This window comes from Culex pipiens, chromosome 2 (assembly GCF_016801865.2).
Source record: "Culex pipiens pallens isolate TS chromosome 2, TS_CPP_V2, whole genome shotgun sequence".
In the NCBI taxonomy this organism is placed as follows: Eukaryota; Metazoa; Arthropoda; class Insecta; order Diptera; family Culicidae; genus Culex; species Culex pipiens.
Window position 1 is genome coordinate 131,703,526 of NC_068938.1, and position 26,024 is coordinate 131,729,549.

Sequence of the window (26,024 nt, forward strand, 5' to 3'; positions counted from 1 at the left end):
AGACAAAAAGACAAAAAGACAAAAAGACAAAAAGACAAAAAGACAAAAAGACAAAAAGACAAAAAGACAAAAAGACAAAAAGACAAAAAGACAAAAAGACAAAAAGACAAAAAGACAAAAAGACAAAAAGACAAAAAGACAAAAAGACAAAAAGACAAAAAGACAAAAAGACAAAAAGACAAAAAGACAAAAAGACAAAAAGACAAAAAGACAAAAAGACAAAAAGACAAAAAGACAAAAAGACAAAAAGACAAAAAGACAAAAAGACAAAAAGACAAAAAGACAAAAAGACAAAAAGACAAAAAGACAAAAAGACAAAAAGACAAAAAGACAAAAAGACAAAAAGACAAAAAGACAAAAAGACAAAAAGACAAAAAGACAAAAAGACAAAAAGACAAAAAGACAAAAAGACAAAAAGACAAAAAGACAAAAAGACAAAAAGACAAAAAGACAAAAAGACAAAAAGACAAAAAGACAAAAAGACAAAAAGACAAAAAGACAAAAAGACAAAAAGACAAAAAGACAAAAAGACAAAAAGACAAAAAGACAAAAAGACAAAAAGACAAAAAGACAAAAAGACAAAAAGACAAAAAGACAAAAAGACAAAAAGACAAAAAGACAAAAAGACAAAAAGACAAAAAGACAAAAAGACAAAAAGACAAAAAGACAAAAAGACAAAAAGACAAAAAGACAAAAAGACAAAAAGACAAAAAGACAAAAAGGAGTCAGAACATCGAAAGTACTAAAATTTCGGGGAAGTCATCTCTTCAGGAAACCGATATTGTACCAAAATTGTGGAAATTGTGACTGAAATTGCGAAAATTGCGACTTAAATTGTGACTAAAATTGTCTTTTTGTCTTTTTGTCTTTTTGTCTTTTTGTCTTTTTGTCTTTTTGTCTTTTTGTCTTTTTGTCTTTTTGTCTTTTTGTCTTTTTTCTTTTTGTCTTTTTGTCTTTTTGTCTTTTTGTCTTTTTGTCTTTTTGTCTTTTTGTCTTTTTGTCTTTTTGTCTTTTTGTCTTTTTGTCTTTTTGTCTTTTTGTCTTTTTGTCTTTTTGTCTTTTTGTCTTTTTGTCTTTTTGTCTTTTTGTCTTTTTGTCTTTTTGTCTTTTTGTCTTTTTGTCTTTTTGTCTTTTTGTCTTTTTGTCTTTTTGTCTTTTTGTCTTTTTGTCTTTTTGTCTTTTTGTCTTTTTGTCTTTTTGTGTTTTTGTCTTTTTGTCTTTTTGTCTTTTTGTCTTTTTGTCTTTTTGTCTTTTTGTCTTTTTGTCTTTTTGTCTTTTTGTCTTTTTGTCTTTTTGTCTTTTTGTCTTTTTGTCTTTTTGTCTTTTTGTCTTTTTGTCTTTTTGTCTTTTTGTCTTTTTGTCTTTTTGTCTTTTTGTCTTTTTGTCTTTTTGTCTTTTTGTCTTTTTGTCTTTTTGTCTTTTTGTCTTTTTGTCTTTTTGTCTTTTTGTCTTTTTGTCTTTTTGTCTTTTTGTCTTTTTGTCTTTTTGTCTTTTTGTCTTTTTGTCTTTTTGTCTTTTTGTCTTTTTGTCTTTTTGTCTTTTTGTCTTTTTGTCTTTTTGTCTTTTTGTCTTTTTGTCTTTTTGTCTTTTTGTCTTTTTGTCTTTTTGTCTTTTTGTCTTTTTGTCTTTTTGTCTTTTTGTCTTTTTGTCTTTTTGTCTTTTTGTCTTTTTGTGTTTTTGTCTTCACATGTCCTTATGGCATGTATCCGGGACATCCGGAATCGTTAGCGTCGAGGGGGGGGGGGGATGGTCAGATTCTCTCCCCGTTCTCGAAATTGGGGGACGACAAAAACTACAAAAATGACAAAAACGACGAAAACGACAAAAACGATATAAACTGCAAAAATGACAAAAATGACAAAAACGACAAAAGGTAAACAATATCAGCTTAAAAAGACTCAGCTGTTCGTTTGACACACCATTGAATCACTTAAACCCTTCAAAGACAGCCTAGGTGAGCTTACGAAAAACCACTTCCGAATCTGTCTAATTGAGTTTGAAATTTCCTTAATCTTTCGATAAATTTTAAACACGTTTCCATTTCCTGTTTCGTTTTATTCGTGGGCGTGGGCGAGAAAAAAAAGAATGTGGAAGCAAAATAAAACTTTTCCAAAAGTTAATTACCGCCAGGGCGGAAAACTAAATCCACTTTTCCCGGTACTACCTTTTGTCGGAAGGTGTGTGTGGGTGTCTGTGTTTGTCTAGCGGGTGAGTTTTCAAGGGTTGAAGTTTGGTGGTTCTGCGTCTGCTGACGGCCCGGAACGAGGCAACGCAAATTTTGCCCGACCGCCCAACCGGTTTGTTGTTATCGCTTTATAAAACACTTTCCGAAACAAATGGGGATTTCGACCGCAGACAAGATTGGCGATTGCAAACAAACGTAATTAAAATTGTTTCGGGATTAATTACATTTTGAAAATGGGATAGTTCATCGTTTTTAAGGGAACGATTGCGGTGTTTTGTTAGCGATAAAATTCATATTTTTTTAAAAGGGTGATTTAAAGTGAACCTGAATAATGTAAACTTCATATTAGAAGCAATAATAGACGCCCTTGTTTAAATTAGTTACAACTGTGTTTCTTCATTTTTAAATTATATCAATAGAACAATATATTGGAAGAAATTAAACAACTGTAGTAGTTACTTAGCACTATTTTATTACCCGTCAACAGCAACTGACATTAGACGTTGCGCAACTTTTGACAACGCCACCAACGCCGACGGAAACTGAGAACAATTTTCCTCCCACATCTCCTGAGGTTTTACGAACGCTAAATTGTCGCTCCTAAGCGAAAGACTTTTTGTCGTGGCGGCAACAGCAAAACCAAGCTGTTTGTGTCCCGAGTTTTAAGTGATTTCAAATCTAAGCTACTATTAAGTTTCGCATCAGATCAATTTTCTTGGAAATTAACAAACAAATAAATCATCTAAATAATTAGTAACAAAAAATAAGAAAAACGAACAAAGTAAACAAAAAACAAAACAAAAAACAAACGAAAACATCGAAATAATTGTAAAAATAGAAAAGAAAAGAAAAGAGTAGAGTAGAGTAGAGTAGAGTAGAGTAGAGTAGAGTAGAGTAGAGTAGAGTAGAGTAGAGTAGAGTAGAGTAGAGTAGAGTAGAGTAGAGTAGAGTAGAGTAGAGTAGAGTAGAGTAGAGTAGAGTAGAGTAGAGTAGAGTAGAGTAGAGTAGAGTAGAGTAGAGTAGAGTAGAGTAGACTAGAGTAGAGTAGAGTAGAGTAGAGTAGAGTAGAGTAGAGTAGATTAGGAAAGAAAAGAATTGTTTTTTTGTAAACTTTTATTGAGAGTTGATGTACTTTTACGTCATCCCAAATCATGGTTCTAAAAACGTTTCTCACAAACAACCAATTCTCTTCGGGATACACATCTTGTACTGTACGTATACGCCGCCGCAAAATGAGGTCAAATTGCCGACAAAAAGCATGGTTCTGTACACGATTTGAACCAGACGACGGACGTGGTGCAACACAACAGCAGCAGCAGCAGACACAGGCACACGCGCGTGGACACAAAACGATTTGCCACATGAAGTGCAGAAAAAGTGCATACGACGACGGGGTAGTAACATTTCAAAAGGGCGAAATAATCGGCAAATTTGAACTTTTAAGATTATTAAATTGCAGAGTAATTTTCAAATTAGATGTTATTTTGAACATTTTTTAGAACATTTTGAAACAGTAGTCTAGACCGGCTGCAGCATTAGATGCATTCAAACTGCACTAGCAAAAGGTTGGAAGCACACACACACACACACACACACACTCCGACGGTGGTCACAGCGATCATAATAAAGGAACGACGGCAATTATGACATGGGAAAAGATTACGACGACCACGCTTGGATGAAGACTCTTTAGTTAGTGTAAAACGGAGAGTTTGTTAGAGGAACAAAGCACAAAAAAGCCGAAGCAAAACAAAAAAAAAAAAAAAAAGAAAAAGTTGGCGGAATTAGCGGAAACAGTGTGTGGCTACAACAACATCAGTAGCAGCATAAATGCATCGCAGGCAGCCAGTACAGTTGCACACGTGGTTATTAATGTTGGAAGAAATGTTGAACAAAATGATGAATTGCCGTGCAGACCGAACAAATGAACAACTGTTAGGCGGACAATGTAGCAAATGAGTGGGTGAATGGGTAACGAGGGGATAGAGGAAGTTGACAAGGACAGGAACATAAGTTTTGAGCGAATTGGAAGAAAACAAAACAGTAATTTTTCGTATTTAGGAAAAAAAAGTGAAGTTAATGTATTTTTTGAGTGTTTTATAAATTATTCTGCACTGTTAGTTTGAAGAAAAAACAAGCAACGCAATCTTTTTTTTGTTGCAAATGTGTCATTCTCCGCCAACTCACACAGCAGTTGCCCCGACCCTTCTTCGATTTGCGTGAAACTTTGTTCTAGGGGGTAACTATTGTCCCTGTCATGAATCCGAGGCATTCCGAGGTACGTTTTTTTAATATATCGTGACGAAGGGGCGGTACGACCCCTTCAATTTTTGAACATGCGAAAAAAGACATGTTTTTCAATAATTTGCAGCCTGAAATGGTGATGAGATGGAAATTTGGTGTCAAAGGGACTTTTATGTAAAATTGGACTCCCAATTTGATGGCGTACTCAGAATCCCTACTTTTGCGTTTCTCTTTGTTTCGTCATTCGTGTCTGTCCCAAGTGACGATGAATGGCCATGATCAACTTCGACCTACTTTTTCAAAACGTTTTTTTTCGCAAAATTGCGATAACTCATGATGATTTCAAGCAAACTTCTTATGTTTATACATCAAAATTTGTGTAATTGACTGTTCTAAAACTTTATAATATATTGTTACACTCTAAAAAAACCCTGCAAAGTTAAAAAAAAATCACAAAATTTTAAAATGAAAAAAAAATTGTTCTGAATGTAGATACGAAAGTACATAAAATTTACGAGCAATTCCAGCTCAAATCGGGAATTTTTCTGGTACTTTTGTACCCGACCTCCTCCGATTTCAATGAAACTTTGTAGACATTTTATCCTAGGCCTATATAAGCCATTTTTGTGTATATGTAGAAAATAGTTCTCGAAAATAACATTTGAGAAGGACGTAAGTTATTTTAATATTTCTGTATTTTGTAATTTAAAAATTACATCGTATCAAAAAGTGGTCAAAGACAAACTTGTAGGAAATTTGACGAATTTTCTGGAAAAAAATACACTGAAAGAAAAATACACGCCATTTGTATGAGATTTTTTCAATTTTTAAGATAAAAAGTTAAATTTTAAGGTGATGTCACGATTTTTTTTCGTTCAAAATTTTTGAGGAAATAGCCTTAGATGTAACAAAAAACTCACAAAAAATGCAGGATGGTATGTCTCTCCTAAAAAAAATACAAAAATCATTTACTGAACCTGTTTTTTTAAAGTGGTCTTAACGTCAAAAATTTCAAAAACCGATAGTGGGAATCGATTCCCCAGACAATTTTACATAAAAGTCTCCATATTGACCATTGTCCTATGTCCAATCCTTGTGAAGATACAGCGGTTTAAAAAAAAAAATGTTGAAAAAATAGCTTTTTTTTGGTGATTTTTGGCAAATTCTATACGGCAGACTTGATTTTTTAGTCTCGTAAATATTTTTACCGGAAAGCTCGTCCAATTTCCCATAAGTCTTTGACAGCTTTTTGATTTGACTCGTTTGAATTTTTATGTAAGCTTATTTACTATCCGGGTTTCTACCACACTGAAAAAAATATTTATATTTTCAGTTATGACCAATGTAATTTAGATTAAATCAGTAAGCCCATGCATCCAATTGAAATGCTGTCTGAGCCAAAATTATGGGAAATTGGACGAGTTTTCCGATAAAAATATTTTCGAGACTGAAAAATCTAGTCTGTCAGATAGAAAATGCAAAAAAACACAAAAAAAACTATTTTTTCAACATTTTTATTTTTAAAACCGCTGTATCTTTACAAGGATTGGATATAGGATAATGGTCAATATGGAGACTTTTATGTAAACTTGTCTGGGGAATCGATTCCCACTGTCGGTTTTTGAAAATTTTTGGCGTTTAGACCACTTTTCCAAAAAACAGTTTTAGTAAATGATTTTTGTATTTTTTTAGGAGATACATACCATCCTGTATATTCGTGAGTCTTTTTGTTACATCTTAGGCTATTTCCTCCAAAAAAATTTAACGAAAAAAAATCGTGACATCACCTTAAAATTTATTTTTTAATCTTAAAAATTGAAAAATCTGATACAAATGACGTGTATTTTTCTTTCGGTGTATTTTTTTCGGAAAGCCCGTTAAATTTCTTACAAGTTTGTCTTTGACCACTTTTTGATACGATGCAACTAGGGCGTCCAATTTTCCCGGGTTTTGCATTTCCCGGGAAACGGGAAAAATATTTTTGAAATCCCGGGAATTCCCGGGATCCCGGGAAATTTGCAACAGTAATAATATCTATGTTTTCATAATATTTGACATGTTATTCAAGCTGAAAATCATCAAATTGGCTCAATACTATTCATTGGTGATAATATACACTTCAATCTAAACAAAGAATAGCAGTTTTATAATAGCTTGCCAATTTTTTTGTTTGTTCTTTGTTGTACTTAGGTTTCTAATCTAATTTCTAACCTAATGTGATTTAAATGAAATTAATCTCTTATAAATGCATATTTTTAATTATTTTTTTCTGCCATGACTAGAATTATTTAAAAAAATCTATGTCTAAAATAACAAATAAAAAGATAACAAACAAAATTATAGATGCCAATGTTTAATTTTAAATAAGTTTAGAAATTCATGTTATATATAAAGAATATTTTACAAATTATCTTAAATCACTACCACCAACTGAGGAAAATCAGTACTACAGTCTACATAGGTTCAGGAGATTTTAGAGCAATTAATTTGGAGATCGGTGTACTAATTGTTTTCTTCTATTCCTGTTTGAATCACGAAACACTAAAAAGGTGTCTTGATTTGATACATCCGTCTTGATTAGCCAAAAATGTTTCATGAAAAATAATTTGTTCAATTTCAAATCATGAATAGTATTTTTTTTTAAAATATCAAATTATTTAGAAAATATTTAATGCGCTAGGCATTTTCCGGATCGATAAATTTTAAACAATTTTCCTTTCTAAGTCAAATTAATGATGATATCTAGAGTTGAATAGGTTCTATAAACATGTGAAACACAAAAGCTTATAGGACCTTTTAAAAAACCCTGGATATATGCTTAATATTTTATTTTATTTTATTTAATCGTTGTTTATCAATTTAGCATAGCATAGCATTGGTGTCTACCCGTAGCTGCTACTTCGTTATTGACCAGGACCCCCAAAAATTGCTCCGTGGACCACAGATGAAAAGTAGGAACCAATCATCACCCTTTCGCAATTTTCAAAGATCCCTATCATGCTGATCAATACCGACGCCGGCCACGACCAGTGGTAAGACACGGGGAAGTGGATGGGAATGTTAGTCCGATACTTGAGTGATGGGACCGCCAAATCGACTGCGTCTCCGACAAAGTATCACATGAGTTTTGAGGGGTTAGTAAGATGGGTATGAGGTCAGGATTCACTGTGGTAGGTGATGCGACCATAAGCAATTTGTTTATCAGTTGCAATTTTATAGGTCTTAGGCAGCCGGCTGCTGTAAGACACACCATCAATGATTTAGAAATAGTTTTAATTCGAACGCGGCGCCAAATAATCATTCATTCCCCCGTCGGCGTGCCTTCCGAGCAACGACGCTGTGAGAAGGGCTTTTTCCTCCTTTTACTATTTAAGCAAAATATTAAATTGTATTTTCTGTGGTTTCCGATTAAATAATATCAAAATTTTATAGTGAGGTTTGCAATGATTTCATCGTGTTGCAGGATTTTATGACGAAATGTTCCGAAAACATTGATCTACGAGACCGACAAAATTGCGAACAACTAGTAACTGAAAATTTTGTTTCGAGCAGTTATTAATAAAGTGACACAATCACGAATGGTACGTTTTTACGAATGGTACATTTTAAAGCCGAAGTCGTTATAAGTGGTTTTATCTTTTACGTTATATTTATAATTATCGGAAAATAAGATCAGAGTAAGAGGAGAACAAATCCGTAAAAACGACGCATGAACTCGAGTTAGACATTCTCGTTTAACGACCGGTATATTATTATTTACGCGACTTTAAGGAAGGAATGAAGAAAAAGAAGAGGGAAAGTGGTGAAAAATATGTAAAATATAAGATACATACAAAGATAAAATAAGCATAAGCATAATCATAGGTGCCTTTTCTAGAAAGGCAACAAAAATCAAGCGCGACGCCTGCGACGTAAACCGGCAGAGAGCGCAAAACTAAATATTTCCCTCCACCACACTACCGCATGCAAACAAACACTGCCACCGAACTGATGATGGAATATTTTAAATTATTATCCCTCCACCACACCACCTCATGCACACAAACACGTCACAACGAGAATAGAATTATGCTAATAAAAAAACTAACTAATAAAAAAATAAAGAATATATTTCTGGAAATACTATTTGCACACCAAGGGTTACTTTGAAACATAAATCCCATACATCCTCACACATTCTCACAGCAAGCCGTATGCGCCGCAGCGCAATTACGGCTCGCATCTCTTTCCTCATGCACTCTCTCGAACATGCACTCACTCAAACTCATTCGTAGAATATTCAAGTACGACACACACACAACACACAAAGAACGCTCTCACCCGGGTCACAGCATGCCGTGAGTCGCGTTTCCTTTGCTCGATCGATCTCGCCTTCTCCTCTCCGGGCAACGGACGAGCGTTGAACCGTCGTCCAGCACCCCGTTACAGACGCTGAAGTCACAGGGCTGAAATAGCAGTCTCGCCTCCGCAAAACAAATGCAGCTGCCAACACAAGCACAGAAAGGGGAGCTGCCTCTCTTCATGCCCCCTGCTTCCATCCATCAAATATAAACCAAAACGAATTTTCGAAAACAGAACTTCTGCTTATCTGTGACTAAAACTGCCACACACCACCCACACACACACACACACGATCACCCGATGCTGTGCCATTTCTCAGCAGCACACCGCGATCATCTTATACGCCACTTGAGACGCGCTCTCATCTCATCCCTTGGGTTCGGTGACTCTCTCTCACCATTCTCCCGTCTCACATTTTCACTCTTTCACTACCGTTAACTCAAATAAATCGCTGTTCGGATCTCTCGCTCTCATTTCCTAAGCTCTCCCGTTTTCACTTCTAAAGCACACTTCTTCCGTTCAAATCTCCCCTCTCTAATTCTCTTTAGAGCCACTCTCCAACAATTTTCGCTCTTCCATTGCTCTCACGCTCGCCGTTCTTTTTTCGCTGGTCGCCATTTTGAACCATCGGGCTATTTTCACAAAACTACAAAATTTTATTTTCAATTTTGCACAATCATCACTGTGTTTTTCAAAACAACAATCAACACACTTCTCAGATCTTCTCTCACACAAAACCTAGGAAAGGCCAACATCCGGGTCATGATCGAAAGAACCGCCGCGGACCGTGCTGGATGTCGCCTTTATGATCCGTCAAGAAAACGGGTAAATTCACGAAAAAACAACATTTTCACAGCAAAAATCATCTCCTTCCACGATTACACGTCTTAACACCAAAAACTTTTTACAACAAAATCTAAAAATACGCAAAATTTTAAAAAACCACGACGACCCGAGACCGAAGACGTCTGCTCTCGCCCGCAGCTCAACTCGCTCTCCTATTTAATCGTTGTTTATCAATTTCCACAAAAAAAAATCCTGGATTTCCATACCAAAATTTGATATTCATTTCCGATTTCGGGAATTCCCGGGACAAAATTAAAAAAATCCCGGGATTCGGGAATTCCCGGTTTTGGAAAAATCCCGGGATTTTTGTCCCGGGAATTCCCGGGATGGACGCACTAGATGCAACGGTTTTGAGAACAGTAATTTTTAAATTACAAAATACAGAAATATTAAAATAACTTACGCCCTTCTCAAATGTTATTTTCGAGTACTATTGGCTACATATACACAAAAATGGCTTTATAGGCCTAGGATAACATGTTTCATTGAAATCGGAGAGGGTCGGGTACAAAAGTACCAGGAAAATTCCCGATTTGAGCTGGAATTGCTCTTACCTCAAAATTATTTTTTCCAAATTTTTACAGTTGAGTAACGAGATATGGCAGAGTTTTAAAAACTTTTTTTGTGTTTTTTTTTTCGATAAAAAAATCGTTTTTTTTTTAATTCAAAGCCTCGATTATCCAAGTATTTGACTATCCCAAGGATTGAAAAAAAAAACTTCGGAAAATAGAATTACACCGATCAACAAAAATTCAATGCAGGCTCAACTCGAGGGGAACCATGAAGTTTGGAGTCCCCGAAACACGTGCATTTTGAATTTTACAAAAATATTTAGACTGGGCCGAATGGATTTTCTCCAAAGTTTGTATGGAGAATTAGTGCAATTCAAAATGCACGTGTTTCGGGGACTCCAAACTTCATGCTTCCCCTCGAGTTGAGCCTGCGCAGTAATTTTTGTCAATTTTTGTAGGTTAGTGTTGTGAAAAACAATTCTTGGATTTACAAATTGCTAGTTCTCTTTATAGAAATTTTGGAGTCATACCAAATTTGGCGTGGACTAATCGAGTTTGTACTGTAGAGAACTGCTCTTTTACTTTACAGAAAATGGTTTATAATTTTCAAAAAGTGTAAAAATGTACAAATAACAGTAAAAAGAAACTTTTTCAAACTGGATGCTTTCGTTATCAAATTTAAAAATATAAAATAGTTTAGGAAAGGTGACAAACTTTCTTTGATGATTATATTTTTTTGATTTACAAAAAAATTAATGATAAATGTCATTAATAGGGTGCTAAAGCCCTATGTACATTTTTATGTACAATGGTAAAAAACACGATTAAAAACCATTCCTGATCACTTTTTTCATTTCAATGAAAAAAAATTACAAGACAGTAGGGACAGTAGGGCCTTTTCTGTCAAGAAAGGCCGCGAAGTTAATTTTTCAAAGGGTAATTGTAGAATAATATCTCAAATTTCAGCTTAATTTTAGGACACAATTCAAAGTTGTCCAACTCCAAATTATAATTTTTATATCTGCCCAGTTGAGCAGGTGGCGCCAGGTTGCAGTAATAAAAACAATCATTTATATATTCCCATCCTTACAGTACAATGATCACTTATGTATGCCGAGAATGAGTCGTGAATCAATTACCATATCAAGCTCGTGAGAACGTGTGCGATGTAACGCGATCAGTCACCAGCACCAGATTCCCGCGCTCAAACAGGTGTGAGTAGTTCAACTTCCGGTCGACCCTTTTGCTTTGTACGAGTCATTGGTTTCCGGGGGGGAGATGAGTAATGGAGTTGGGACTGTCCAAGTCGATTGGAAGTGGAATTTTTCTTCTGTGATGAATCTGTTTAAGTTGTGTAACATAACCTAACAATTTAAGACAATAGAAAATGTGTTATTTCCATTTGTTTTTCATAGGGAAAATTGTGTGACGTTTAGGGGGAAATTCACGACAACTCTAATTAGAACCATTTCAACGAGACGCAAACATCACAAATTGATCCAATTTGGTGCATAAATCATGATACCTTAAGTAACTTCCAAGAAAAGGGAACACGAATTCTCCCCCTCAGTGGAAGTAATACACCCGGTAGCACCTAATTGAATAATTACAGATTTCCTTAACAGCCATCATGTCCCGGGTACATAAGACTTTTCAATTGCGTGCTCAAAAGCCATCCATCCCCGAAATGAAGTCGGTGTTGATGATTTGCTTTGGATTTTAACTTGAAATTTTATTATTATTAAATGGCACTTGGGTGCACTGCACACACTCTCTCTCTGTTTTTTTCCCTCGTCTAGAGTTGAAAGTGTAAATCCCTGCAAAAAATATATGTGCAAGTCCCTCATCGGTGGAAAACAAGAAGCCTAACCTTAAAGGGAGGAAAAGACACCCCTAGGCTTTTCGCATCATGAATTTTTATATCGGGAGGAAAACGGGAGCGCCCTCAACAGCAGGGGCCAAGGGCAAAGTAAGGAGGGAGAGAAGAAAAAAACCCAGAGGGATTTGCGCTCACTTTTTGTGCGCCACACACACTAACAAAGAAATGTATACGCACACACCTGCAGGGTGCAGCTCGGTGCCTGTGGGGTGTCGAGATATGGGGTGGTTTTGAAGAATGAAAATAGCTTTTCCTTTTAGAACAAGCAATGTTTTTTGAAAAATTGTTTATGTAATTTGGCCATTCTGCATTTTATTCAAGATATAATACCCCATAAAAAATATTTTCATTTAATTTAGATGAGTATGAATGACTCAAGCTTAAATTATTCGATAATGTGCAAACTTTGTATTTTTCAAGTGTGTAATATATTAAGTGACTTTTCTCGCAAAAGTGATGTGCAATAGTGTGTCCCAAAAAAAAGCGATGTGATGGAAACCTTCGGGCTCACCCGGATTTCGATAGGTTTTTGCCTCAGGAACAATGTTTTTATACTTCAAAAAATTCCCAAAAATCGTTTAGAACTTGCGATTTACTGAAAAATGGTATGTTTTCGTAAAAATGAACATATTTGGTTCTAAAAACTTGAAAAATACGTTCAAATTGTCCGGTATTTCACTTTAAATCATAGTTAGGAGTCCTACTAACAATGTTCTGAAAAATGAAAATTTCTGCCTGCAATTTTTACGAATTTCTCTCAAAAATCCATCTAAACAAATTTTAGCACAAAACTAATACCACCTTTTTAGTACAGCAAAATAATTTTTTTTCTCGAATTTGATCAAAATTGTTTACTATGAATACAAAGAGACGAGTTGTTCCTTTTAATTCCGCTATATATTTTAATATCTTGACAGATACGTATTTCGTCTACTACTTGCAGACTTCATCAGTGTTCTGTTCAACAACTCGTTTCTTTGTATTCATAGTAATGCATTCTGCTAAAATGCTCAACCAAACCACAACAAAATTGCATTTTTTTTTTATTTTAAAAAATAAACATATTTATGAATGCATGTAATATTTTTTTCATTAAAAAGCAATTTTCATCAAAATCTAGAAATATGTGATTTTGTTGTACTAAAGGTGGTTAATTTAAAATACATTTCTTCGTCATGGCGCTTACGTCACATAGTCAAATCAATGAAAACTATAGATTTTTCCTGTAAATTGATGATATAAAACAATGCAAAAGGTTTGGAAACATATAAAATGCTGGCAGTAGCTGAATCAGTGCTGTAAGTGACAAAATTGAGTTTTCATAGGGAATTTTGAAAATTCGTCATTTTTATTTTACTAAAATGGCTGTATCTTGGCACTGACATGACAAAAACTAATTGTTAAAAGGAAAATTGTTCAGAAAATTGTTACCTTCAAGATGATGGTATTGGTTTTGGTGCCAAATTCTTTTGAGATGGATTTTTGAGAGTATTTTTTGTTGAGCAGTATTTTTTCAATCAAAGTGTTTGGTAAATGAAAATGTATGCTCTACAACAATGAAGTTGCTTTAAAATTAAAGTTAAAATAAAGTTGAAATGGGTAAAAAATCATGCAGAAATAATGTTTTTCATGGCAAATAACTTATTTCAGAACAAGTTTTTTCAACTTGTGAATAAACAGATTATCATTGAATTTGCCTTAAAAATCTAATTTCTAGAGCTATTTAGAGACCATCCATAAACCACGTGGAAACCTGAGGGGGGGAGGGTGTTGTTGATTGTCCACGCCCAATACAAAAAAAAATATTTGTATGGAAATTGTCCCCCTTGGTTGAGATTTCCAAAAATATGTCCACGTGGTTTGTGGATGGTCCCTTAACTTGAAGCACTATATCATGAAATCACAACTCAAAGTTTTGAAATATTTGAAGCGAGTTTTTGAAACATGGTTGCATTCTTTGTGTTTATTTCTTATGATACAATGTTGTTTTTTAATAATTTTTCATGGTTCCATTTATGGTATGATTTTAGTTATAATCTTCTCGAACAACCCTTTTTGAAAAATTTAATTATATCAATTCAATTTTCATCCAATTTGGTCAAGGTAAACAAAAATGTTAAACAAATCTATATTTTGACCTTGGCCGGAAGAGGTGAATATCTTATTTTCAAATTATATAACAAAAAAACTCGTTAAATAGGTTGCCGAAAATGAAATAGTTACAATTCATTCCATAATATCGTAATTTTAGTTTCCCAACACATAAGCAAACAATATTCCTAGTTGTGAATGCTTTAGAAATAAATATTATCTGAATTAAACCTTTACATGAAATTTACAGACAAGCTGATTAGTTCAATATGAACAGTAGATTGAAATTAATAAAATCAAATTAGGTTCTCTAATTATTTTTGTATAATTTCAAAACATTGGTGCTGAAAAGGTAGGCAAATGTAAACTTCCGCTTGTATTTCGGGAAATTTACAAATTTTTGAGAGAGGACATAATTCGCAGTTATTATTTGTGAAAAATAAAAAAAAGTGTGGAATTTTTTTAAAGCGAACAATTTATTTAAATTATTAGAAGCAACTAATTCGATCAACAAACTGTTCGGAAGTATTGTATTGTATTGATTTTGTATGATACATTATTTAAATAAATTATGCAAACTTTTATATAATGTTTTTAGAACTCTTCCTATGCGAGTAGTGCGTCCATCCCGGGAATTCCCGGGACGAAAATCCCGGGATTTTTCCAAAACCGGGAATTCTCGAATCCCGGGATTTTCTTTACTTTGTCCCGGGAATTCCCGGAATTGAAAAAAATGATATTTTGGTCCGGAAATTTAGATTTGGTTGCGGAACTAATATAACAGTTGAATACTAAGTAATCGATAAAATGAATTAAAATTTGGATTCGCAAATATCAGCATTAATTTGGCTTATTAGGGAAAATAATTATAAATTAATTTACAGGTCTGCAAAATGCCTAGCGCTTTAAATTTTTTCTGTCCTATTTTATTTTAAAAGATTGAATATATTTACGATTTTAAATTTGGAACAAACAAATCTGGGGCAAATAAGGACAAATGTAACGAATAAAGACAGCTATCTAAGCAAAAAAAAATGCATAATGTTTGGATGTATTGCTCTGAAATCTCCTGTACCTATTCAGACTGTAGTCTCGATTATCCCCCGGTTGACGGTAGTAACTTGAATATAATTAGTAAAATATGTTTTATATAAAGCAATGAATGCAAAACTTATCTAAAATTTTACATTGACTGTTATCATTTTATTAGCTGTCGTTTTTCGTTTTTTAGACATATAAAAGGCTGCTTTAGTCATGTCATATAAAAATATATATAAAAGAAATATTTTTATAAAATGCTTATGTGATTTGTTCCGTCAATAAAAAAAAAAAATGAATCACATTGGAATTATACATTCAAGATGATTTTTAAATCCAAAACACCTAAAAAAAACATTTTTTTAATTTCTTTTAAGCTATTTAAAAACTGCCGTCCTTGTTCAGATTGAAGTGTAGATTATCACCAATTAATATTATTAAGTTAATTTTATGATTTTAAGCTTGAAAACATAACAAATATAATGACAACATAGATTTTATTACTGATTAAAAAATTTCCCGGGATCCCGGGAATTCCCGGGATTCCAAAAATATTTTTCCCGTTTCCCGGGAAATTCAAAACCCGGGAAAATTGGACGCCCTATATGCGAGTTAGTAATAAACACTGAAATGTCATTTAAAATATCTCAATAACCACCCCACTTTCTCAACGGAGATTGTTGAGTCGCCACAGCCTGGCACGATTCCCAGTCATGCATAATCATCCTGGGAGAGGGCATCATCATCGCCATCGCCATCAACATCGGAAGCATCGGGAAGGGTGGGCAGCATAAATGTAACTTAATTTTCTATCGGGATGAGAAAAAAGCGTGAAATAAGTAAGGAAAAAGAGGAAGAAGAAGAAAAGACTGCGTTTCTGTGTTTCACCCTCGCCTCACCCCAATTTGCAAAAAGTCCTTGAAAATGGCATAATTTGCATGAATATTATCATCAACGGCAGCAGTCAGCGTTTATGTCGGTCTCCTCGCTCTGCGTTTGAGTTATGAATTGGGGGATGGCAGTGTGACAGGGACAAAATGTTGTGGAAGTAATTGCAAAAAGCTGTGAACTAAATAAATGCAAAACTCATTTATTTAATGTGCAGAGTGATGTTTTTTTTCTTCACAGAAGCAATAGCATACAATTTGTCCTTTTCATAATTCAATTTACAACTTCTTTATTTCCTCTGCCATTTTCATTCACAAAAATCAAACGAAAAATTGTTCAATTTATGCAGGTCGACCAGCCTTAAAGAAAATCCACTCACAAACACAAAGGACCCACATTTCGCTGGAAATAAAATAATTACGAAAACAGCAGCGGCTTGAGTTGATTTTATCAATTACTGCGTACAAATGGGATTATTAAAGCCCGCCGCTGTTTATCCACTTTACCAAGTTTTTGTTCAGCTTGGCGATTTCTTTCTGGGAAAAGAACTCCTGAGGAAGGACTTGAAGGTTCTTTAATCCTAAACAAAACAACAACTGGAATGAGTCCAGAGGGTGAGGAAAAGAAGGAAAGGAAAACAACTGCTTTCACTGATGTAACCTATAAAGGTGCGATAACAATAACAATAAAAGGAATTATGATGTTTAGGTCCTTGGGGAAAGAGGAGATAATAATCTTAGGAACTGAATGAAAAATTGTGGGAACGGATTAGAAATCTTTTTTTTTTAATCCTGAAATGTTCACTGTTAGTCTATATTATTGGGTAATGCATGAGATAGGCTTCATCCATAAAGTACGTCACGCTAAAATCAGCCCAGATGGCAGATTTTAGCGTGACGTACTTTATGGATGAAGCCTGTTAGGTGTCATTCAATGCTAGTTGACAGTATTTGCATAATTACTGTATATTTTAATTCAAGTTTGTTCTTTTTTACATGATATAAATATTAAAACATTTAATAGCTGCCAGGGTAACATTTCAACACCTTGCCAATATCCAATTCAAGCAAGTGTCCCCTGGTTCTACAGCAGGTTCCACTTCACCTCCCGCGTTGGTTGGGGTAGGTCTCCTCCTGCTCCCACACATGGTTCCAACAGGTGTGCGTTCCCTTTTTATGACCGACTAGAACCTGTACCTACTGCATATGAAAGCCCCGTGGTTAAGCACATTTGAAGTGACTGCAATTTGTGCGATTACTAATGCAAATGAGCTCGCTTGCATTCCGTGCTACAGTGAAAACTCGTTTATTTGACAACTTTTGAGTTGACTCTACATAGTTAGGTGAAGTTCAACTGACATCAAACGAACGAGTTCTCACTACGTAGTAAAACGAGGAAACGAGGGGGGTGTCGGTGCCATTCGATGCCTTGGGGACGTCACTCTGGAAACCATCCTGCGTGCGAATCCAGGCCCCCAGGGGAAAGACAGTTGTAGAGGGAAAAACGCAAACGCAAATGAGTTTTGCAAATGCATCAGCATAGCAGAAGTGATGCAACGCGACTTGGCGTGACGATAGTTAAGGTAAAACGAAGTGTACATTAACTTGTAGGTAAAGAACGGAAAGTTGACTGAACCTCAAACTTGAAACTTGACAGTACAAGTTTCTTCAAAGAATCAACATTTCGACCTTTCCGTGTACCATTAGATCTGCAAACTGCAGATCCACTTAAAGCTGCAATCAATGCTGCTGCTGCTACTTTAACCAACCCCCCTCGACAATGAAACTGATTCAGGAATGACCACGCACCGGTGGAACCTGCCGTGACCCACACAGGGGAGATTGCCAGGGCACCCCACCGAGCGGCGATAAGGATCTACAAGAAAAGAAGAGGAAAAAAAACGTCTTTTACATCGTTTTAAGTCGCATGGAAGGTAACCACGGAAGAGTGCAGTTTCATGTTGGCGATGCTCTGTCAAGTGCAACAAAGTAAGTGCTGTGTGGTTAATCATAGGCGCAAAGGATTAATCGTGCTGATCGTATTAATCCAAAGACAAGCTCTTGTGCTTTTTTTATTTTGCTCGAGGTCATCTTAAGTAACTTTTTTTAGTTCTCTGAAAAACTTTATTCTCTATTTTTTTCTTGCTTAATTTAGTTGTGATAGTATTTGGCTTATTCTACCACCTTCGATCTTTACTTTTTGTCTTTTAAGTATTTATTTTCATATTTTTACAGTCAGTACTTAATTTTTTACTTGTTTTTCACGTTTTCTGCGTTATTTATGTTATCATTTAATTTTTGGTGCCTTCGGTATGCCCAAAAAAGCCATTTTGCATCATCCATATAATATTCCATACAAATTTGGCAGCTGCCCATACAAAAATGACTTATGAAAATTCAAAAATCAGTAACTTTTGAAGGATTTTTTTTTGATCGATTTGGTGTCTTCGGCAATGGTGTAGGTATGGATAAAGACTACACTGAAAAAAAATGATACACGGTAAAAAAATTGATGATTTTTAATTTGACTATTTGTCATTAAAACTTGATTTGCAAAAAACACTATTTTTATTTTTTTCTATTTTTTATATGTATGACATAAAATGCCAACTTTCCAGAAATTTCCAGAATGGGCAAAAAATCTTTCGACCGAGTTATACATTTCTAAATCAATACTGGTTTTTCTTCAAAAAATCGAAATATTAGTCGCACAAATTTTTCAACTTCATTTTTTGATGTCAAATCAAATTTGCAATAATATAGTACTTTAGTGAAATTTTGAAAAAGTGCATCGTTTTCAAGTTATAGCCATTTTTTGGTACTTTTTTGAAAATAGACGCAGTTATTCATTTTTTTTAAATAAGTGCCCATGTTTGCCCACTTTTGAAAAAAATATTATTGAAAAGCTGAGAAAATTCTCTATATTTTTTTTTTTGAACTTTGCTGATACGACCCTTAGTTGCTGAGATATTGCCATGCAAAGATTTAAAACCAGGAAAATTGATTGAAAAAAATTGAAACTTTTTTTTCGTAAAATCGCAATAACTCGTGATGATTATAAGCAAACCCTTTATGTCAATATATTAATTTTTTGTAATTGTCTGCTCTACAACTTTGTAGAACATTGTTACACTCTAAAAAACAACCCTGCAAAGTTAGAAAAAACACGAAATTTTAAAATGAAAATGTTCTAAATGAAAAAATGACTGTTCTGGGTCAATGTAGATTCGAAAAGTTCATTAAATTTCCCATAAAATGACATGTTCCAAAAATTTTTACAGTCAAGTAACGGAAAATGTGAGAATTTTTAAAACTTTTTTAGTGTTTTTTTCGATGAAAAATACGTTTTTCGGAATTCTGAGTACGCCATCAAATCGGGCGTCTAATTTTACATAAAAGTCCCTTTGATACCAAATTTCTATCTCATCACCGTTTCAGGCTGCAAATTATTGAAAAACACCTCTTTTTTCACATGTTCAAAAATGGAAGGGGTCGTACCACCCCTCCGTCACGAGATATCAAAAAACAGACCTTGGATTCGTGATCAAAGACAAAAGTTACCCCTTAGGACAAAGTTTCACGCAAATCGAAGAGGGGTCGGGGCAACTTTTCCCGATTTCGTGTGAGTTGGTAGAGAATTACCCATCTTCAAAACTAACTACTATTTTACAATCAGAATGCTGCTGGGTGTCAATTTTTTAAGAAGAAGACAGCAACTTGCTTGGTTGCTGTGTACCCTTAAACGCAGGGAATTCCCGATAACTTTTCTTGGGAGCAGCTGTGGCTGAATGGTTACAGTGTTCGCTTTGTAAGCGAATGGTTCTGGGTTCGATTCCCATCTGCTCCCATCGAGAAAGTTAAGGACATTGAAATACTTGAAATATTGAATATGAACGAAAAATCAAAGTCGCTGGAGGCGGGGTTCGAACCCCCGTCCTTTGGATTGGTAAGCAAAAATGCTAACCACTAGGCCATGGCGACTTGGTGAGCTTAGACTGGAATTAGGAATACTGTTACAACCAACCCGCAATGCCTTTCGAGGTGTATCCCAGGGTTCTACCTCTCTTACTAACATTGAGTCCAAAACCTCCCTACAAACAGCTATACCACTAAGGTGACGTAGGGGTCCTTGCGCACTTTAGATAGGTGTTTACTAACGATCCTTCCCATTTCCTGAGGATAGCTTGGACCCGGCCTGGACCCCCTTATGCCCTGGGTAGTATTACACACTCATCAAAAGATGAAGACATGGTATCTCCCGTGTTGGATTATTGTTCCGGATGAGGGTCTAATACAACCATACCAAACAGTGGGATAAGCGTTGTGGAGCCTTCCGGTGGTGGGGCGTCCTCCAAATGCTAATGCTAATGCTAATGCTAATGGAATTCCCGATAACTTTTCTTAAAAGTAAAGTTGCTGTTTAAATTTGATCGATAGTGAGTTAGAATTAGAGTAATTAGGATTTAAAATAATTTTATGCAATTAGACTTGCATTACATAGAAATTGTTTCAATTATGACAGTAAAACAGCTTTCGTTTTTTCGACGAAACTTTTTCCTACGTAAAAACTCATCGGCCTGCGACAATGCATTGTCCTCGGTTCCACCACAGGTGAGACATCCGACCACAATAAAGCCTAATTGAATTGAATTGAAATGCTACCGTATGATACCTGTCGTCATCACCTCCAGTCATCTTTTCCAGTACATCCGAGTTTCTGATTTTGGACCTCTCGACACTCTGCATTGTGGCGATACAACGGAAAAAGTGTCTGTCTGTCTGACTGTTCTGTTCGATGATAATAATAATATTGTCGAATGCCTGCCGGCTTGACTTTTTTTTGCATCCTTTTCAGGGGGGGTGAACCTGTAGTTGCATTCTCCGGCGCATCTCGTCATCATCGTCCTCGACGGACCGTGTACGAGATGGCGCGCAAAAGCAAGATTGTGGATTATTAGGTGTAACAATTCAGTTGAATTATTCATAATTAGAATCTTAATGTTTCTCTTGAAATGCATCGCAATATTTTTTTTAATTCCATCAATTTTCTAAAAATAACAAAATGTTATCACCATCTGGATGTAACATCTTGTCGCAGAACGGTAATTGCCTCGATTCACAGCGTGGCGGCTGTGAGCTGAATGTGTAATGATGTAATAATCCATGTGGAGGACGACGACGCCGCCGTGGCAACGGCGCTGATGACAACGACCGGTGCCCGTGACCACGTTTCTGTCCGACTTGCATTTCCGTAATTTGTGACTCGACGGTGTTCACCATTTCCGAGTCGTTTTAACTTGCGGAATTGTGTGATGAATTGGCGTTGAAAATTTTTTAATCTTTCCATTGAAACATATTCAAAATGTTCAAGCAAAAATTTATTTAAAATATTCAAAATCTGGTATAGGCCTTCTACATTTCAACAACTATATTGTACCAACAAGAGGAAATGTTGTAAATATTGCGCCGAAATTATGAATGCCTTTGTTTTGTGTTTTGATAAAATTTGAATTCTAAAAAAACCTTATGAATTTCGTTGTTTTACATTTAGGACATTTTTGCAGTCACCAGTGCAATAAATAGAAGGGGGTTCATAAAATGCTTTGCTTCTGGAATGCATCATGGAAATGCAAATGCACGTACGGTTTTAATGCCACTGACTACCGTCACCACGTGACGGAGTGGGACCATCCAGGAGCGCGTGGTTAACGTCCGCGTTGACTGTCTGACGGACGAAATCAATCTGTCAATCATCTCCACTCTCGTACGCGTTGACGTGGGAACTTACTCAAAATGACCACTTTAACCATTTAGACAGTTTAAATATGAGGATGAGGGAGCATGATATATCGCACAAATGATTATTGTTTAAATTGAATTTTTACTATAGATATTAGGATGTAAAAAAAATGTCTTTTTTAGCGAAATTCTTGAAATTTACTCAGTAGCCTTTTAAATCGGGGTTCATGTTAGGTTTAAGAGCGAGTTTTCACCGATGTGAAACAGGTCGTATCGAGTTGCTCCGATTTGGATGAAACTTTCAGCGTGTGTTTGTCTATGCATGAGATGAACTCATGCCAAATATGAGCCCTCTACGACAAAGGGAAGTGGGGTAAAACGGGCATTGAAGTTTGAGGTCCAAAACACATGAAAAATCTTAAAATTGCTCGCATTTCCGTAAAACTTCATCAATTCCAACTCTCTAAGATGCATTCAAATGGTCTTTCGAAGTCCTTCAAAATGTGCTATAGACATCCAGGATTGGTTTAACTTTTTCTCATAGCTTTTGCAAATTACTGTTAAAAATGGATTTTTTTAAAACCTTAATAACTTTTGGCAACAGCCTCCAACACCCATACTCCCATAGGTCAAAAGTTAGGGAATTTCATGGACTATAAGCCTACGGTATTAACTTTTTGGCCAATCGCAGTTTTTGAAGCGTTGTTCTCGACTGTATTACACAATTAGGTTGTTTTTCGGCTCAGCAGTCAGAGACAAATTCAAAAACTTGTAGTTTTTTCTAATCCCCTGAAGAAGACCGCATATCGCGTCGAAACGTCGGAATAAAAAAGAAAAAACTACAAGTTTTGAATTTGTCTCTGACTGCTGAGCCGAAAAACAACCTAATCGCAGTTTTTTCATAGTTTTTCGATTTTTCTAGAACAAACATTTTAAAACGTTAGTTTTTGATCTGTAGGCCTCCATAGCGGAACTTTTTGGTCTCAATTTTGACATATTCGGAATCCTCAGAAAATTTTACATAAGATTGAGGTGTTGGAATTTTGAATTTGATTGGAAAAAATGCCATTTAGAATTAATTAAAATATTATTTAGAATTTTGTCGGATTAGGGGTAAACAAGTTTTCGCCTACTTGATACAGCATTTGACGTATTGATCGTAGGGTAGGGGAGAGTGGGGAGACTTGATCCCCGGGGACACTTGATCCCAAGCCTGTATCTCGTCAGCATGTGGGTAAAACAATTAGCTTTGTTCTAGAAAGTTGTGCGAAATTAACTAAAACTCATTGTAGATAACAAAGAAAAAAATTAAAAAATGTTTAGATTGAGTTACACACATTTTTCTAAAACGAGCTGCAAAAAACTTCCAAGAGATCTTTTTTCTTTGTTTTGATATGTATATAAAACACTCAAAAATTATTCAAAAAATATTTTTTATACATGATTTGTTTGATAAACTTATCAACTCCAAAACCCTTACGCATTTGATGTTAAATTTATCGTCATACTATTTTTACAATCAATTGTTTAAAAAAGTGCGTTTAGGGAGACTTGATCCCTGCATTTTTACAGTCACTGGAATCAGTCTCGAGATTAATTGATTGAGCTGGGTTTTCATACATAGTTTCCTTTAGTATAGTTGTATATAACTTACTGCAGTTTGAACCTTTTTTCAAAAGTTTTGTAAACAAAAATTACCAGCTTTTGTAAACATGCTCAATTTTGGTCTAAAAAAGAAAATTTTAAGTTTTTAAATATTTGACATGCTAAACTTGTTATATTTTGAACACAAACGTACAGGTTTAATGTGAAATTGCTGTATCTTAAAGAAAATTAAAAGTTTGGATGAATAAGAAACATTTTGCTTAAGATTTCTTCAAAATGTTGAAAGGGGGATCAAATTACCCCCAACATTTTGAAAATGCCGGTTTAAAATATTTTTTTAAAACGCTTGGCATTATTCGAAGAGTTTATCTGATGAAATATCCTTATCAACCAAACATACTTCCCCTCCCACTAACATTTACACACAAGATCCTCTGTAATTATTAAGTCAAATGTAATTACAAAAGCCGACTCGGTCCTAACCAGGTCCCAGTACCGAAAAGGACCTAATAAAAATAATTTTATGAAAAAAAAAAAAAAAAAAAACCAAACATACTTGAATGTTTAAGCTTTCAATTCATGCAAAAAGATCATAGTTTTGTGAGAAATTGACAAAGTTATGTGCGATACAAAAAAGGGGATCAAGTCTCCCCACTCTCCCCTAAATAAAATCTATTTCTTTTTTCAAAAAGAGCAATTCCAGCTCAAATCAGGCATTTTTCTGGTACTTTTGTACCCGACCCTCTCCGATTTCAATGAAACTTTGTAGACATGTTATCCTAGGCCTATATAACCCATTTTTGTGTATATGGAGCCAATAGTACTCGAAAATAACATTTAAGAAGGGCGTAAGGTATTTAAATATTTTTGTATTTTGTAATTTAAAAATTACTGTATCTCGAAGCCGTTGCGTCGTATCAAAAAGTGGCCAAAGACAAACTTGTAGGAAATTGGACGGGCTTTCTGAAAAAAATACACTGAAACAAAAATACACGCCACATCTATGAGATTTTTTGATTTTTAGGTCTAAAACTTAAATTTAAAGGTGATTTCACGATTTTTTTTCGTTCAAAATTTTTGAGGAAATAGCCTAAAATGTTACCAAAAGACTGACGAAAAATGCAGGATGGTATGTCTCTCCTAAAAATATACAAAAATCATTTACTAAAACTGTTTTTTTGAAAAGTGGTCTAAACGTCAAAATATTTGAAAACCGGCAGTGGAAATCGATTCTCCAGACAATTTTACATAAAAGTCTCCATATTGACCATTTTCCTATCTCCAATCCTTGGGAAGATACAGCGGTTTTAAAAATAAAAATGTTGAAAAAACGGGTTTTTTTGGTGGTTTTTGACAATTTCTATATGACAGACTTGGTTTTTCAGTCTCAAAAATACTTTTACCGGAAAGCTCGTCTAATTTCCCATAAGATTGCCTTTGACAGCTTTTTGATTTATATCGTTTTTATATTTACGTAAGCAAATTTACTATCCTGGTTTCTACCACACTGAAAAAAATATTCTATTTTCAGTTATTAGCAATGTAATAAAGCTTATATCTGTAAGCCCATACATCCAATTGAAAAGTGGTCAAAGACAATCTTATGGGAAATTGGACGAGCTTTCCGGTAAAAGTATTTTCGAGACTGAAAAACCAAGTCTGTCATATAGAAATTGTCAAAAACCACCAAAAAACCCGTTTTTTCAACATTTTTATTTTTAAAACCGCTGTATCTTCCCAAGGACTGGAGATAGGAAAATGGTCAATATGGAGACTTTTATGTAAAATTGTCTGGAGAATCGATTTCCACTGCCAGTTTTCAAATATTTTGACGTTTAGACCACTTTTCAAAAAAACAGTTTTAGTAAATGATTTTTGTATTTTTTTAGGAGAGACATACCATCCTGCATTTTTCGTCAGTCTTTTGGTAACATTTTAGGCTATTTCCTCAAAAATTTTGAACGAAAAAAAATCGTGACATCACCTTTAAATTTAAGTTTTAGACCTAAAAATCAAAAGATCTCATAGATGTGGCGTGTATTTTTGTTTCAGTGTATTTTTTTAGAAAGCCCGTCCAATTTCCTACAAGTTTGTCTTTGGCCACTTTTTGATACGACGCAACGGCTTCGAGATACAGTAATTTTTAAATTACAAAATACAAAAATATTTAAATACCTTACGCCCTTCTTAAATGTTATTTTCGAGTACTATTGGCTCCATATACACAAAAATGGGTTATATAGGCCTAGGATAACATGTCTACAAAGTTTCATTGAAATCGGAGAGGGTTGGGTACAAAAGTACCAGAAAAATGCCTGATTTGAGCTGGAATTGCTCAAAATGTTTTATTTAATTATTTTTTAAATCAAAATTACAACTCCAATACTTCTAACTTACGTGAAATTGACCGAGGATTCCGAATATGACAAAATTGAGACCAAAAAGTGCCGTCTTCTTGGCCTACAGGGCAAAAACTATCGTTGTAAAATGTTTGTTCTAGAAAAATCGTAAAACTATGAGAAAAACTGCGATTGGCCAAAAAGTTAATACCGTAAGCTTATAGTCCATGAAATTACCTATCTTTTGACCTATGGGAGTATGGGTGTCGGAGGCTGTTGCAAAAAGATATTAAGGTTTTAAAAAAATCAATTTTTAAC